The sequence below is a fragment of the Nicotiana attenuata genome, chromosome 6, assembly GCF_001879085.1.
Source record: "Nicotiana attenuata strain UT chromosome 6, NIATTr2, whole genome shotgun sequence".
Lineage (NCBI taxonomy): Eukaryota > Viridiplantae > Streptophyta > Magnoliopsida > Solanales > Solanaceae > Nicotiana > Nicotiana attenuata.
Genome location: NC_031994.1, coordinates 79,527,992 through 79,546,846, shown reverse-complemented (window position 1 = coordinate 79,546,846; position 18,855 = coordinate 79,527,992). Strand labels below are relative to the sequence as shown.

At 41.0% G+C, this 18,855-nt stretch overlaps 1 pseudogene; it reads right to left on the bottom strand.

Annotated features, from left to right (window-relative positions):
• Positions 1–18,150, bottom strand: part of LOC109228018 — a 27,222-nt pseudogene extending 9,072 nt beyond the window's left edge.

The window sequence follows — 18,855 nt, the reverse complement described above, 5'->3', positions numbered from 1 at the left end:
TTTTGGTAATACGAGGGATGAATAGTACTACGAAGCGGGCGTGTGTGTCAATATATATATATATATACTTACGCTATATTATGCACTAAGTATAAGTGTATTAGGTAATACCGTATCGAATATAGCTTATATATATATATATATATATATATATATATATATATAATATATGTACTTACGCTATACTATGCACTAAGTATAAGTGTATTAGGTATACTATATATATATATATATATAATATATATATATATATATATATATATATATATAGTATAATATATATATATATATATATATATATATATATATATATATATATATATATACACACTTACGCTATACTATATGCACTAAAGTAAGTGTATTAGGTATACTATAGAATATAGCTTATATATATATAATATATATATATATATATACTTATCACCGAGCGCTAAGGAGCAACATCTAGCGTATTATGTAAGGGGCCTCTGACAACTATGCCACTAAGCTAATCATCTCGATGAATCAGTGTATTAGTAATATTATTGAATAAATATATAAATTTATAATAATATACAAAGAACACTGACACAACTGTCACCTATAGTAGGATAAACTGTCACGCGACCGGGATACACGGAAGGATCAGTGAGTGAGGTACTTAGAATATTTATATATAAACTTACGCCCTATATTATGCACTGAGTTATAGTGTATTAGTAATAACAGCAACTGGCGGACTGTAGCCTGAATAAGACTATTTAAGACCTATATCGGATAATATTAGAGCTTAATATTATTATATTAATATAATATAATATTATACTTACCTATAACATGCACGTAAGTAAAATATGTATTAGGTATACTACTATAAAAGTAAGGCACGCAAGATCTATAACGCGAATATCAAGAGAATCTCGAATATAGCTTATTATAATATATATATATACCTTAACACTATACTTATGCACTAAAGTATAGTGTATTAGCTAATACGGCAGTATATCGAATTATAGCTTATATATATATATTAGTATGATATATATATATATTAATATTAACTTAGCGTATATTATGCAACTGAGTATTAAGTGTTATTAGGGGGGTTTAATACTAAAGATATTAGAATATATCGATATATAGCTTATATAATAATTAAATATATATTCCCTTACCTTCGGCTCTGGTAAGTACTAAAATATGTGCTTTGCACTAAGTATAGTAAGTGTATTAGGTAATGGCCTACGGTTTGAAATAACGATACTTTTAGAATATATTTATTAATATGTATATACATATAGTATTAACGACTTACATTTATATTATTTACATAGTAAATACAAAAGTGATTTTTAATTTTGACCATATAGAGACCAACTTTGGTCGCTAACTGTAAATGAATTTAATTTAGCGACCACAGTTGGTCACTAACTGTACATGAATTTAATTTAGCGACCAAATTTGGTCACTAAATTTTAATCAGATTTATTTATATTTTATATAATATTTAAATTAATAATAAAAATTATTAAATGTTAGAACTGGGTCCCACCTTGGCGACCAACGTTGGTCTCTATTTCATTAAGCGACCAACTTTGGTCGCTAAATTTTGAATTATATTTATTTATATTTTATAATTTTTTTAAAATAAATATATATTTATTAAAATATTATAACTGGGTCCCATGTTAGCGACCAATGTTGGTCGCTATCAACTTATCCTTCAGTTAGCGACCAACTTTGGTCGCAAGTTTTAAATTATATATATTTATATTTTATAAGTTTTATAAAATAATAATAAAATTATTAAAATTTTTATGTGGGTCCCACTTTAGCGACCAACATTGGTCGCTAATCTCAGTATATCTTTGACCAAGCAAGTCTGACCAGTCCAATCAACAATTTGACTAAATTTGCGGCCAAATAGCGACCAACTTTGGTCGCTAAAGTATTTCAAATATTTTTTTTATTATTTTCGGCAGTTTGGTGACCAACTTTGGTCGCTTTTCTTGACGGACCAAGTTTGGTCGCTAATCTTTGGTCACTTTTTACAGGAATTCTAGTAGTGTTAGATCATACATCGCAGACACATGCATGTATAACGATCCTCTTTATATATCCACTGTCTGAAATACTACTACTCCAAAAAGTATCCAGAATAAATTTGATCTCGTGAATTCTTCCCGGTATAGAAAAGAAAAACATTATATAAGACAAAATCTTGAAGAACGATACCAATTTAGTGTACAAAGATTATATCCTATGTATACTTATAGAACACCAATTAAAGTTTTCTTTTTTATACCTGGCTGGAAGAATATGGACAAGCCAAAATCAATAGCCTTAAGCGGCGAATTCTCCTTTTTATTAGCAAACAAAAAGTTCTCAGGCTTCATGTCTCGATGAATCACACCATTCTTATGACAAAGCTGCACCACTTCCACAACCGTCTGCATGACAGCCGCAGCAGCACGCTCCGTGTAATGCCCCCTTGCCACTATCCTATCAAACAGCTCGCCGCCTTCGCACAACTCCATAACCAAATTGTATACGGTCAAAATCGGGTATGACCAATTTTCCGGGCTCGAGGGGTCATCCCAAGTCCGAGTTCAAGATGGACCAAGTTCGAGCTCGATGGATCAAGCTCAAGCTCAAGCTCGATGACACGATACAAGGCTCGAAGAACCAAGTGTTCGAGGAGAATCGAAGCCTAATATGACTGGCCTCGAGATAATGCCGTTATGGATCTGTAACAGAATGAGCAAGATTCCTGCCACGTACCCAAAATCGTGGCGCAAATCCCGGAATAGATTTGTACGAACCCGTACTAGGCGGTTAGATAGCTGTCCCAATAAGATTCTTTACTGTAAATATAAGTGTACCTTATTTAGGGCTCCCCTATTATATAAAGGGGACCCCAATCATTTGTAAACACCATCTAGTCATTGCCAAAGAATATACTCTCTCACTTTCTCGCTCATTGTTCATCAGAATTGTCCTTTAACTTTATTATTCTTGCTTTATTGTTCTTGATCCATCTCGAGGTCACTTTGGCTCGAGGTCGAGACTGGTCTACATTCTAGTTTGATTTTACTTGTTCTTTAAAATCATAAATCAAATTTAATTGTTACTCGTATTTTCGAGGTAAACAGTTTGGCGCCGACCGTGGGACTAAAGATAATAGTGCTTATTTGAGTATTGATTCTGATAACACACGTTATTTTCACACTTGTTCTTGTCAAGAATTTTTTCTCTCAGGATTAAACATGTCAAACTCGCAAAACGCACATGTTCGCGACAATGAAGGTCTTGGATTTCATGGGAAAAACAACAATGTAGGGTCGGTGTACCACCGATAAGCCCTGGGGAAGTGCCAAATGTGGAACTAGTTGATGTTAGTTCACACATTGCTTTGAACGCAGATTTAGGCGTAGACCCCGAAGGAAGTGTACGCAGGGAAGCCCGATGTGGGGGCAAAGGAACACAAGGTATAAGAGATGGGGGAGTCAGCCTCCAAGTGATATTCGAGATGCTGCAAGCTCAACAGATTTCCATCGCTCAACTTCAGAGTCAGAATAAAACTCTGAGTGTAGCTGAACCAGAAAACACTCAAAGTGCTAAACCGGTGCCAGAGAGGTCGAATGAAAATGGCTCGGGGACTGACCCCACCATTATGAGGATCTCGAAGAGCTCACCAAGAGGATCGAGTCCGGGGAAAAAAAGATTGAGGACAATGACAAAAAAGTGGAGACTTAAAACTCCCGTGTTGAACAAATACCGGGGGCACCCCCGGTCTTGAAAGGTTTAGATACCAAAGGTTCATACAAAAACCATTCCCTCAGAGCGCGGCTCCGATGCCCATTCCTAAAATGTTTCGCATGCCCGATATACCCAAATATAATGGGACAACCGACCCTAATGAGCATATTACCTTATATACTTATGGGATTAAAGGAAACGACCTGAATGATGATGAGATTGAGTCAGTATTATTGAAATTTGGGGAAACTTTGTCGAAAGGGGCCATGATTTAGTACCACAACTTGCCCCCGAACTCTATCGATTCGTTTGCTATGTTAGCAGACGCCTTCATGAAAGCGCACGCCAGGGCCATAAAGGTGGCAATGAGGAAATTGGACGTTTTTAAGATAGAACAGAGGAACAACGAGATGTTAAGGGATTTCGTGTCCAGGTTTCAGATGGAGCGAATGGAATTACCGCCGGTCTCGAATGACTGGGCAGTACAGGCCTTCATGCAGGGGTTGAATGAACGAAGTTCGATCGCGCCTCGAAAATTAAAGCAGAATCTGATTGAGTATTTAGCTGTGACGTGGTCAGATGTACATAATCTCTATCAATCAAAGATCAGGGTCGAGGACGACCAGTTGGGAGCCCCCTCGGGTTTAGTTCATCCTAATAGATTGGCAGCCAAGCCCCCGAGGGATACAGACAGGGAACCAAGATCAAACAACAAACAGTATCAGCCTTATGTCGATCGGAGAAACAACGGCTCGGGTCATAACGCTCCTCGGAATGATCAGAGAAATGATCGAGGTCAGAGCTCTCCGAGACTCATGAGTAAGAATGGGTTCGATAAACATACCGACCCCGCAGAGGCACCTCGATTATCAGAGTATAATTTCAGTGTAGATGCATCGATAATCGTATCAGCTATTGGAATAATCAAAGACACTAGGTGGCCCGGGACTATACAAACCGATCCTTCTCTAAGGAATCCAAACTTGATGCGTAAGTATCATGGCACACATGGCCATAGAACCAAAGACTGCAAGCAGCTACGGGAAGAGGTAGCTCGGTTGTTCAACGAGGGGCAGCTTTCTTAGTGATCGAGCTAAGAACCACTTCAGGGAGAGAGATGTGAGCAGAAAAATGAGTAGGAAGAATCACAACATGTAATCCATATGATCGTTGGAGGTGTCGATGTCCCACAAGGACCTGTATTCAAACGCACCAAGGTGTCGATCACCAGAGAAAAATGGACTCGGAGCTATGTGCCCGAGGACGTCCTATCATTCTATGACGAGGAAGCGGAAGGAATATCTCAGCCGCACAATGACGCCTTGGTAATTTCTATTTTGTTAAATAAAATTCAAGTTAAACGTGTTCTAGTGGATCTAGGTAGCTCGGCAAACATAATCAGATCGAGGGTCGTAGAACAGCTCGGCCTACAGGATCATATTGTATCTGCATCTCGGGTCCTAAATGGCTTCAATATGGCAAGTGAAACAACAAAGGGGGAGATAATCCTACCAGTGAACGTAGCCTGGACCATACAAGACACAAAATTCCATGTCATCGAAGGCGACATGAGGTATAATGCACTCCTCGGGAGACCGTGGATACACAACATAAGGGCAGTACCTTCAACTCTTTATCAGATGATGAAGTTCCCAACAGAGGATAGTGTAAAAACAGTTTACGGAGAGCAACACGCTGCAAAGGAAATGTTTGAAGTCGATGAAGTGACGCCGATACCAGAGCCTTCGACCTCGTAAAAGTCGAACACCAAAGGTAAGCAGACGGCTAAATAGCAATCACCGCCCCCAGCCTCGACGGAATCGGAGCAACAGGTAATTGAAGACGAAGAAGAGGATTTTCTTACTCCTCGAACTTTCGTCGTTCCCGAAGAGTCCGATGCAACCAAGTCAACGGTCGAGGAACCGGAGCACGTCATACTAATCAAATACATGCCCGAGAGAAAGGTATACCTGGGAACGGGATTAACCCCCGAACTCAGGAAAAAACTCATTCAATTTCTTATTGATAATATGGATTACTTTTCTTGGTCCCATTTAGATATGACAAGGATTCCACCGGAAATAACAACACACCGACTAAGCGTCGACCCCGGATTCAAACCGGTAAAGCAACAAAGGAGGCCCCAGTCCGAGGTAAAGCATGCATTCATAAAATACGAGGTAACCAAACTTCTTAAAATAGGGTCTATTCGGGAGGTAAAATACCCCGAATGGTCAGCCAACGTAGTTGTAGTTCCTAAAAAAGGAAACAAACTTAGAATGTGTGTAGATTACAAGGATTTAAACAAAGCATGCCCAAAAGACTCTTTCACACAACATCAATCGTATGATCGATGCCACGACCAGCCACGAGATCCTAACTTTTTCGATGCCTACTCCAGGTACAATCAAATTCGGATGAACCCGGAGGACCAAGAAAAGACCTCGTTTATCATTAAGTTTGGAACGTACTGTTACAATGTAATGCCCTTCGGGCTAAAAAATGCTGGAGCTACATACCAACGCCTAGTTAACAAGATGTTCGAGGAACAGATAGGTAAGTCGATGGAAGTTTACATTGATGATATGTTGGTTAAGTCCCTGCGCGCAGAGGACCATTTAACTCATTTGCAGGAAACATTCAAAATCTTTAGGAAGTGCAACATGAAGCTTAACCCGGAAAAATGTGCCTCCGGAGTCAGCTCAGTAAGTTCCTCGGCATCATGGTATCGAATCGGCGTATCGAAATCAACCCTGACAAGATCAAGGCCATCGAGGACATCACGATCGTGGATAGTGTAAAGGCCGTGCAAAGGCTAACAGGAAGAATAGCCACCTTAGGTCGTTTCATTTCGAGATCAGTAGATCGAAGTCATAGGTTCTTTTCCTTGCTCAAAATTTCGCATGGACCCCAGAATGTTAGCAAGCCTGAGAAGAATTGAAGCGATACTTATCGAGCCTGCCTTTGCTTCACACCCCGAAGGTAGATAAAAAGCTTTACTTATATTTGGTAGTATCCGAGATAGCATTAAGTGGGGTACTAGTTCGAGAAGAGCAAGGTACACAATTCCCCGTTTATTATGTAAGCCGAACTCTAGGAGATGCTGAAACTAGATACCCTCACTTAGAAAAATTAGCACTTGCATTAATAAGCGCATCTAGAAAGTTAAAGCCATATTTTCAGTGTCATCCCATATGTGTGTTAACCACTTACCCCCTGCGAAATGTTTTGCATAAGCCCAAACCATCGGGCCGGTTGGCCAAATGGACAGTCAAACTTAGTAGGTACAATATCGAATATCAACCCCGAACGACCATCAAGTCTCAAATCCTAGATGACTTCATGGACGATTTTATGCCGACCCTCGTACCCGAAGTGGAGAAAGAACTCCTGCTAAGATCGGGTACATCATCGGGGGTATGGACCCTTTTCGCGGATGGTGCCTCGAATGCAAAAGGGTTCGGGCTTGGCATTGTCTTGAAGCCACCTACAGGTAGTACCATTAGACAATCTATCAAAACTTATAGGTTGACTAAAAATGAGGTCGAGTATGAGGCCATGTTTGCAGGTCTCGAGCTAGCTAAGAGCTTGGGGGCAGAAGTCATTGAAGCCAAGTGCGATTCACTGTTGGTGGTAAACCAAAACAAAAGTTTTGAAGTTCGAGAGGATATGATGCAACGGTACTTGGATAAGCTACAGGTAACTTTGCACCGCTTCAAGGAGTGGACTCTGGATCATGTGCCTCGAGAACAAAATAGTGAGGCCGATGCACATGCTAATTTGGGATCCTCGGTTGAAGAAGATGATATCGTATCGGGGACTGTCATCCAATTATCGAGGTCTGTGGTTAAAGAGGGTCATACCGAGATAAATACTACAAGTTTGACTTAGGATTGGAGGAATAAGTATATCGATTATTTGAAAAATGGAAAACTCCCATTGGACCACAAAGCATCGAGGGCCCTACGAACCAAGGCTGCTAGGTTCACATTAGATGAAGATGGAACATTGTACAGGAGGACGTTCGATGGACCATTAGCGGTATGTTTAGGGCCGGGGGACACCGATTATGTTCTACGAGAAATCCACGAAGGTACTTGTGGGAATCACTCCGGCGCCGAGTCTTTGATTCGCAAAATTATTAGAGCAGGGTATTACTGGGACATCATGGAAAAAGATACTAAGGAGTTTATCAAAAAATGCGATAAGTGCCAACGGTTTGCACCGATGATCCATCAGCCCGGAGAACAACTCCACTCAGTCCTATCCCCGTGGGCTTTCGTGAAATGGGGAATGGACATAGTCGGCCCTCTACCAACGGCCCCAGGTAAAGCTAAATTTGTTTTTTTTATGATTGATTATTTTTCTAAATGGGTGGAAGCACAAGCATTCGAGAAGGTCAGAGAAAAGGAAGTTATTGACTTCATTTGGGACCACGTCATATGCCGGTTCGGGATACCTGCCGAGATTGATGTGACAATGAAAAGCAATTCATCGGCAGCAAGGTAACGGGGTTCCTCGAAGCACACAAAATAAAGAGGATCTTATCAACACCATACCACCCGGCCATAATGGACAGGCCGAGTCAACAAACAAAACTATCATTCAAAACCTAAAGAAAAGGCTGGACGATGCGAAGGGAAAATGGAGAGAAATCCTACCCGAGGTCCTTTAGGAATATCGAACGACATTGAAGTCCAGCACGGGGGCCACGACGTTCTCTTTAGTATACGGCTCTAAGGCCATAATCCCTGTCGAGGTCGGAGAACCCAGCGCCAGGTTTCAATATGCATCGGAGGAGTCAAATCACGAGGCTATGAATATTAGCCTCGAGCTATTAGATGAAAAACGAGAGGCAGCACTTGTTCGGATAGCTGCGCAGAAAAAAAGAATCAAGAGATACTACAATATAAGGACTAACCTTCGACATTTTGGAATTGGGGACTTAGTTCTACGGAAAGTTACCTTCAACACTCGAGACCCGAATGAAGGGAAACTAGGCCCGAATTGGGAAAGACCGTACTGAATCATCGGAGTTATCGGTAAAGGATCTTACAAGCTTAGCACGATGGAAGATGAACAACTGCTGAACAATAGGAATATATTACTACTCAAATGATATTATTGCTAAGGTATGACTTTTTCCTTTCGTCCATTTGAATTTGAAACTAACCCATTGCAGGTGTTCGATCGAAGATATTGAAGGCACGTTTTTACATGAAGACCTTAGGTTTTAAAGCACGCGTTGCACTCTTTGTCCCTTAGATTGGATTTTTTGCCAAATGGGTTTTACCGGCAAGGTTTTCAATGAGGCAACAACTATGTGCTACCTAAGGAGAACTCAACAGTATCCAAGGCTTCTTTTCAATCAACCTCGAATACTGGGGGCATCACCTTCGGAGGTTATATTTTCGAGGAAAATACTTCACGATAAAGAGGGCCTCGATAGGAGAACTCTGTAATGGGCCAAACAGTCAGATGAACTGTTTCCATGTAGAATAGCCAAGCCCCGGCGGCAAAACATGTATGCATGTATCAATTATTCAAAGAAGCATTCTTTCTATATCAAAACACTTTGTGTCTCAAAGAAGTCTACTATTATACGAGCTTCATACTTATAACTCTATGAGAAAAGGCTCAAGGGCCAGAACGCAAATACACCTCGGATACTCGGGGACTATCATCAACAATCAACACATCTGAGTCATCGAAAACTCGAATTCATAAGACCTCGAAGAGGCATCCCCTCGATATAAAGGCCAAGGCCATTGTCACACCTCCTTTTTTCTTTCTACACCCCCGTGAAGGGTATAATAAAGGAGTTTTTCCAATTAAAGGACAATCGAAACGGGATTCATTTTGTTAAAAATCAGAGTCGCCACTTGGGAGATTTATGGTGTCCCAAGTCACCGGTTTGAATCCCGAATCGAGGAAAAGGTTTGACTCTGTTTAACAGTCGCGAACCAGAAATCCGAGTAAGGAATTCTGTTAACCCGGGGGAAGGTGTTAGGCATTCCCGGGTTCCGTGGTTCTAGCACGGTCGCTCGACTGCTATATTTGGCTAAAGTTTGATTTTAATACATGTTATCCTATTGCACCTTTTAGAATTATTTACCGCTTTTAATTAAAATATTTTAAGAAAGTGAACGTCGTTTAAAAAACGTGTCTTTGGATCACGTCACATGAAATACACCCGGATCCTCAACACATTTTCATTCAATATTTTGGGGTTTGGATTTGGGTCACATGAAATGCACACCCGAGTTTAGGAAGGTAAGATTATTAAAGAAACGCGCCTAAAGCGACTAACGTGTTATTAACTTTGTGGGAGGCCATGAAAATTCGCTAAACGGCACGTCCCGAGTTCTAAATATTTTAATGAGTGATTAAAGAGGGCCACACAATTTTGTGTATTTTTATTTGGCGTTGCGCACCTCGTTTTTATTTAAAGGTCAACCTAAATGAACTACGATGTTCTACCAAGATCATCTCTAAAAGGGCCTTAATTAATTAGTTAACATTATTAGTAAACTGCCAATTAAGGAGCTCGGGCCCCGAGTTCAAGTCCGAACTCGAACAAGGCGATCCCCGTTATTGAAGAAACCCTTAGCTCGAGTCCGCTTCTTAACTTGAAAGGCCCAAAATATACCGATTGACCTTATTCACGCAAGAACTCCGTATCAAACTCACAGGCCTTCAAATCTGATTTTAAGACTACAATTACCTCTATAACCACTTAAACATTTGAGGACTTATGTATAAACATGACCATCACTAAGCTAAAATGTTCCTGAAATCAACAGACCCAATCCCAATTTTGTGCACAAATGTATTTGGTTATGCAATGCACAAAACCCATCCCAGTATAAGCTTGAAAGCCCAGATGTATCCAAGCTCAAAAACAGAGGATCAGACTCAAAATCAAGTCCAGACCAGCAACAAATCTGTTATATTCGACATGTCAATTTTCATAATCCCACTCTAATTACACGTTCAAGGTTAGCTACAGCAACTTTGCAGCATGACTTCCAAACCATACAATCGTACAGTTACTTATCTGTTCGCCTTAACTAGAATGACATTAACGCATATTAAGAGTATGAAAGACTGCAAAATAACAGGCATGCTTAAACATCCATTACAGCACTGTTTTAACAGTCCTTAAGCAAGTACAAACATAGGAATCTAATTAGTTCTACAACATTTCATGGAATTGAAGGCACAAATATCATGAATAACTAAAGTTAAACGGGGGTTCCATGTTCATGCTTCAGCTTTTATTTCATCTTCCAATAGAGAGTTACATCTGCAGAATTGACAAAAGTACCTGGAGATTTGAATTGGAAAAAGGAAAATGTAGAGGGTCAGTAGAGTACCAGCAAATTGGACCAGCAACAACACAACTCAGATTTGATTTCAAAATCCAAACTCGAATCAAAATAGCAACCCAAACATAAACGAAGCTCAAAATCTATTTTCCATTACCAACTAATCAGCTTCAAACCATTGAATCAAGGGAACTCAAAACTTTGGAAATTAAAGGAAAGCACTCATGAAACAATGTTTTTCAAGGATTTTTAGCTATTATTTTCAGATTTTTTTTTTCTCAGGTCTCTCTCCTTTTCAGAATGTTCAAGGCTTCCTTTCAAGGCAAGAAAACATGCCTTTATAGGCAAGGCAAATAGGGCAGCCTTCTGTTTCATTTTTTACACCCTACCCCTTTTTAATTTTCGTTTTTTGCTTAGGTGACCCCCCAATTATTGACTTGCTACCCAAGTTTTATAACTATACATCTGAAATTTCACTCCAGCCCCTCACTAGAAGCTTCCCAGGCAGTTACCAAAGACTCTTTACCCCCAATTTTCAAAATTACCCTCTTAAACCTTGCTATTTACTTCAAAGTCCCAAATGGATCCAATTGAACCAGTGGCTCAACTAGACATGGGCTCAAATCTGACCCAAAAACTAAACCAATCCCCTGAAGAGGAGTCTATAATGGCTTCAAAGCCCAAACAACAATAATGGAACCAAATCAGTAAACTATGCCAAACAGAGAAAATACTTAAAAAAAATTTCAAAACTAAACCTAAACAAATTGACTGATTAAATAACACAAATAGGCAGGAAATTAACTAGGCTATCAAGATAAACCTAATTAAACTAAGCGACTAAATAAAAGATGAAATCAGAATTTTATTCAAGCTAATAACAAAACTTAATGGACCAAGAAAATCAAAGAACAGGCTTTCACGATTTGATCAGAATTTTATTCAAGCTAATAACTAAACTTAATGGACCAAGAAAATCAAAGAACAGGCTTTCACGATTTGAACAAGAAACGAACAGAAAAGAATTTGAATTCAAAAGATGGTCGAGTCTTCAGAGTAAAAAAAAAACTAACTAAAGAAAAGGAGAGGAAAAGAAGATGAAAATGGACAGAAGATGAGGACACTTACCAATTCGGAAATCAACAGCATACCGGATACCTTGATTTAACGAGACTAATGTTGAACATTTGTTCTTTGTCAAGCACAACTGAACAACATCAGTTCTCGTCGACTCAAACTTCAAAACTCAAAAGAAAACAGCGACATATGCTCATGCAAGCCATTGGGTTTGATGGAGAATGATTTCAGGCTTTTAGGGCTCGACCTCGGACTTAAGATTCGAGGAATTCTAGATAGATTCGAGGGAAATCAGCAATGGATTAGGTGTGAGGGGGTCACGGGGGTTGTGATGTATTAATTTGAGAGTGATTGGAGATGGCGCCGCACCGGAGAAAATGAGGGCGACACTAGGGTTCGTGGCTGCAAATCAAGATTCGAGGAGTTTGGGCAAGTTTTGAAGGAAGCTGGGTGGTGATTTGAGGTGAGGAGGCAAAGGCGGGGCTGTGGTGTTAATTCCACGGCGATTGAACGCTGGCCGCCGTCGTAGGCGATTTCCAGCGGGCGGCAGACGGTGGTTCAGGGCGTAGTTGTGAGAGACAGTTATGGGGGGGGTTTCCGGGGAGGGGGGGGAGGGGTAGGGCATCAGGGACAGTTAAATACCCGGAGATCATCACTTCTGAGCCGTTAGATTTACTAACCTCGACGGCTCAGATCCAGTCGGCCTGAAACGGTGTCGTTTCGGGGGTCTGGGGAGATGGATGGGTTTGGGCCTGGTTCAAGGGTGATTGGCCAGGGTCCGATTGGGCTGGGTGTTTAAAACCAAAATTTGGCCCAATTTAAACCTTCTCTCTTTTTAATTCCTTTTCTCCTAATTCCCCTTTTTTATTTATTTCTTTCCTTTTTCTTTTCAAAAATAAAAATACAAATCTGAATTTAATCCTAGGACCTAATTAAACCAACTGAACCTAAATGATGATTAACATACTTAATTAAAGCAAATTAAAAGACAACTAACAAAATTCAAAGCTAAAAATTAAACAATGCCAAAATAAATCATTTTTTGTGATTTTCCAATTTTGTAAAACACTAATCTACCAATTAATCTAAAAAAAAAAAATTAAACCCTAAATGCAAATGCAGTGTATATTTTTATATTTTTCATTAATTAAAATGTACAGACAAAAATGCAAAAATCCATAAAATTGCAAACACTGAAAGAAATTATCTTGTTTTGAATTTCTGGGAGTAATTCATATGGGGCAAAAATCACGTGCTCACAGCCATCATACTCGGGGACTAACCTTTCGAACAAGTTCGAAATATTATCGGGAAACAAGTCCAAGAGACATACCCGAAGGCTACGACCATACTAAAGACTACGGTCATATAAAAAGGCTACGGCCGAAATTACATGGCTCGGAGACGTCCAACTTCCACCATAAAATTTAAGGCCTTCAAACACTTTGAAAAACCGGTTAAATAAGTTACCCACGGCAAAAGCAAATGACAAAGGGCTTCGATAAAATCAGCCCTCGAATTATTTAAAGGCTTCGATAACATCAGCCTTTGAAAAAGTCTCAAGAGTTATTCGATTATCGTTACATAAACAAATTATAAATAAGGTTCCAGTCGGTCGAACCTTCGAAAAACCCAATCAGTACAAAAAACACATGCTAAGGCAGAGAAAAATTGTCACTAAGTATTTTGGCCGAAAAGAGGGAAAAATTATAGCCGCTTTAGAGGCCGAATTGGCCCAACTTAAAGAGCCTAAGGGCCACCCTAAAAGAGCCTAAGGGCCGATATAAAAGAGCATAAGGGCCAAAACATATAGGGTTCGAGAACTTGCTCTCACTCAACTCGGACTCAAGAGTCTCGTCATCCCGAGCTTGCATCAAATTAACCAGGGCATAGCTCGAGGATTAATAAAAACCTTAAGAAAGATTTTGTTCGAAGATCGCCCATTGATCACTAAAAAACCTAAGGGTTGTTATATTCGGAATCCGAGCCGATGTTCGCTTGATCATTGAAGTTATCAAAAAATTTCACAAAATAAAGACAATGCGGAAGTCAATACAAATCGAAGATAAAGTGGAAAGAAAGGGAATTCATTATATTCACATAAAGTATTACAATGCCCACAAGGGGCCTTACACAAAAAAGAAAACAAAGGAACCTAATCTACTTAGGGGCCACATCCTCGGGAACCTCCTCCTCGGGGACTCCATCCTCATCTCCTTCACCCTCGGAGCCACTCACAGAATCTTCATCATCGGAAGAGACCAGGAACTTGGCATTGACCTCAAGTGTTTGCTTGGGCTATTTCATTGGTGAGGTCAAAACCTCGAGCGTGAATCTTTTCGAGGGTCTCCTTTTTGGCTTGACACTTGGCCAAATCGCTGACCCGCTTCTCCCGGTCAAAGGCCTCCCTTAACTCTGCTTGAACAACCTCGGCATCCCTTAAGTAAACGGTGATGGTTTTATCAGTCCTCTTCTCAGTTTCAGCCTTGGCCTCAGCAACCTCGATCCCGACTTCAGCGAGTTTTGTCTCGGGCTCCTCGATTTTCTTTGATTGGGCCAAAATTTTCACTTTGATAACCCGGAGCTGAGTCTCAGCCGAGGCCAGTTGGGCTTGAGCAGCCTCCTTATCAACAGCAGGTCAATCCATGTTCTCCTTCCACCACTGGCAGTCAGCCTTTACCTGGTCGACCTCGCCCCGAAGCTGCCCGATCACCTCTAACTTTTGCTGCAGCTAAGACATTGAAGTGTTAGCCTCCACAATAAGGCCAAGAAGACCATAATTTGTCAACATCACGGTTACTTGCTTGTCTAGCTCGGCCTCGTTTTTTCGAGTTTTGGCCAAATCAACCCGAAGGTCCTTAAGCTCCTCCTCCTTTTGGCTACAAAGGAGCCTCAAGGCCTTCCCTTCATCCGAAGCCTTCCTGAGCTCGGCCTCACATTGTCCTGCGCATAAAACGAAGGAATATCAGCCAAGAAATGGGGAGAGGAAAGAAAAACTATAACAAATAAAAGTTAGTATTTATCCGAGAAAAGAGACGGTGAGCTTCCTCGAAGAGGGTGGATGCGTAATTGAGGTCGGCGGCATCATCCACTCCAGTGAAACAATCCTGAAAAGGATCTTCTTCTAGGACCTTGCTCGGGCGGGCTTTTACAGGGCTCGAGCATCTTTTATTGCCTTCTCGAAGTAAGATGGTAGAGAAGGGGAGTGACCTATTGTTACGGCCCCGATCTCTTCACTCGAGGCGCTCTGATTGGTGTCGATGTTTTCAGCTCTTGCCTCCCTCGGTGTACTTGTGAAGGCGGAGGAATAACCTCGACTTCAGGGGACTCGAGGACTTCCCTTGAATCCTTCTTCGGAATTTCCTCACCACGAGGTAAGGTCTCCAACTCGGGAGGCTTGGCGACCTCGACCGGTTGCCTAGTCCGGATCAATAAAGCCGATTCTTCACCCTCATCTTCTCCATCATCCAGAAATTGTTGGACCGAATCTACTTCCACATGAATGAGCTTCTTCTTTAGCCTACGAGCAGGGGTTTTCTTGTCTTGAGGATCTTCGGGCATCGAAGCCCTTTTCCTCTTGTTATCCTTCCCCGATTTAGGAACCGGAGACTTGGTTTCTTCTCCAGGAAGGGCCGGCTTCATCTCGAAAAAATCTCCGAGGCCTGCATAAATCTAGAACCAAGCATGAGGAAACCAATGGCTACAGTAAAAGAGGAAAGCGTCAAAAGGCTTACAAAGAAACACTCACCATGATTTTTTGCTTCCCATTTGCCCCTCGATAAGTCACGCCACTTGCGCTCGTCATACGAGGAGGTCGCAGCTAGCTTCCAGACCCAGTCTTTGAGGTCAGGGATCGTGTGGGGCATCCACTCTTCAGTTGGCAAAAGAATATAAGCATCACTTAACGAAGGAATAGGACATAAGAAAACACTAAGGGAAAGACTTCACTTACGCTCATGATTCCATTTCTTTGGGAACGATATTTTTTCCTTTGGGATGATGTCCGAGGTCCTCATTCAGATGAAACGGGTCATCCAGCCTCGGTCTTTAGCCTCGTTATTGCTAGCAAAGAAGGCTTTGCTCGATCGGCGTTAAAGCTTGATCAGACCTCGAAGAAGTTGAGGCCGATATAATTGGATAAGGTGATTGAGGGTAAACTCCAGTCCCTTAGCTTTGCTAGAGAAATAACGGAGCATGATCACTATGCGCTAAAAGGAGGGATGAATTTAGCCAAGGGGGACTTGATATCTTTTGCAGAAATCAATCACGACCGGATCAAGAGGGCCCAGTGTGAAGGGGTAAGTGTAAACACTCAAAACCCCCCCCCCCCCACATGGGTGGTGACATCCTCGTCGGGGGTCGGGATCTATACCACGACCTTATGCCCCTAACCACAATCCTTTTTCACGGCCTAGAAGTGTTTCCCCGTTATCGAACAGATGTACCTCGAAGCATGTTCACATTGACCAGGAACTGCAGGGAGGTTTTCTACGTCGAAGTCTTTCTTTATAACGCAGGCGATGGGAACGATCTCGTGATGGGCCGGTGCTTTGTCACCGGCCGGACGGGAGGAAGAGGAAGAAGCTTTTTCTTTTTGGGGAACCGTTTTAGAGGTTTTTTCCATGATTTCAAGCTAAGAGATGCAGACGGTAGCAGAATGTGATGTATTTTGAGAACTTAGCGTTTTCTGGCACAAAAAGGGCAGTAGAAGCAGATGATGAGAAAGAGATGAAGAGGAAAGGGGATCAGAGTGAATGTAACGAAGAAGTAAAGTTCTAAATTCAAAGAAGGATCCCCGTACTTATAGATGAGCGACAACGGTTCGAGGGCGCTAGTGGCCGACCATTACTGGCTTGCATTTAATGTTTTGGGAAAGCGAACCGATGGGATGTTTTGGTCACTTCGAGCGCCTACATCATGGGAATACATCATCGGCAGAGACTCCAGAAAGTCGAGGTTCAAATTGTTTCTTTTCATCTTACTCTAAGAAACGCAGGGACTATCTGTATACGGTCAAAATTGGGTATGACCAATTTCCCAGGCTCGAGGGGTCATCCTAAGTCAGAGTTCAAGATGGACCAAGTTCGAGCTCGATGGATCATGCTCGAGCTCGATGACACGATACAAGGCTTGAAAAACCAAGTGTTCGAGGAGCATCGAAGCCTAATATGACTGGCCTCGAGATAATGCCGTTATGGATCTGTAACGGAATGAGCAAGATTCATGCCATGTCCCCAAAATCGTGGCGCAAATCGCGAAATAGATTTGTACGAACTCGTACTAGGCGGTTAGACAGCTGTCCCAATAAGATTCTTTATTGTAAATGGAAATGTACCTTATTTAGGTACATTTGTAAACATCATCTAATCATTTGCAAAGAATATACTCTCTCACTTTCTCGCTCATTGTTCATCAGAATTGTCCTTTAACTTTATTATTCTTGATCCATCTCGAGGTCACTTTGGCTCGTGGTCGAGACTGGTCTACTTTCTGGTTTGATTTTACTTGTTCTTTTCATTTATACTTCAGATTTCTTGGTTATTAATTAGTATTGAACTAAATCACGTATCTTTAAAATCATAAATCAAATTTAATTGTTACTCGTATTTTCGAGGTAAACACAAATCCACCGCATCTCCTCCTCACAAGCTTCCTTAAATCTCATAATGCTGGAATCTAACGGTAAATGCTTCATTATCGCCACTTCTCGCCTTACATCCTCTATATCAACAGTTGTTCTAAGTTTTCGCTTCGAAATCGACTTGCATGCCAAAATTTCACTGTTGTTACGATTGGTACAGAGGTAGGTTATTCCGAATTCACCTCTTCCTAATTCTCTATCAACTAAGTATATTTCCTCGATATTCTATTTCTTTACGTCGGTTAGTACGGTGATTGGTTTTTGGTTTTTCCGGCACCGGTGTTTTTTTTCCGGCGGTGATCGTGGATGATCTTACGTCTTTTGTCGCTACTGCTGCCGGAGATATGCAGCAATTCCCATTTCTGTAGAGCTATAACTTAGCTAGGGTTTCACATGATTGAAGTGTGAAACCATATAGGAGAGTAGCAAAATGTAAATGCTTCAGTGAGCTCACAGTTATGTGGAGAAGGAAGGAAGGAAGGTTGGAGGGGGAGGGGTGGGACTGCGATTGGTGATGCGTACAGTGTCGTTCGGGGGTGCTTTTGTAATGTGAAATGTATTTTTTTATTTAAGATTATATATATAAATAGAATATTAATATTAGGCTATGAGTAGGAGGAGTTTGGGCGGAGTTTCTATTGGATTTATTGATTCGGGTAATCAAAGTTAGTGCTAAAATGCCCGTCAAAGTGCTTTTTTCCAAAAGGTTTTTCTTTTTTAAAACTACAATTTGAAACATTCAATCAGAGATCATCCTAATATGCACAACCAAATTCAGAATTTTAAGTTTAATGAATTGTAAACCATAATTATTTGGCCCAGGGCGGATCTTTGTAGCGAAGAGAGGGTGGTTTGCCACCCGATCACTCGTGTAAAATTTCATAAATGTACAGGTATTTCACACTGAAATGAACTTATCCTAAGGAGTGGCACCTACAGTCATAGGTGTTAGCCACTTGACAAAGTTCCTCGGCAGGTGTGGGTTGTGACAAGAATTTTCATGATGGCCTTGGCACACAATCTGAAAAATGGGGCAACATCATGACGGGCAGCTTGGCATGACGA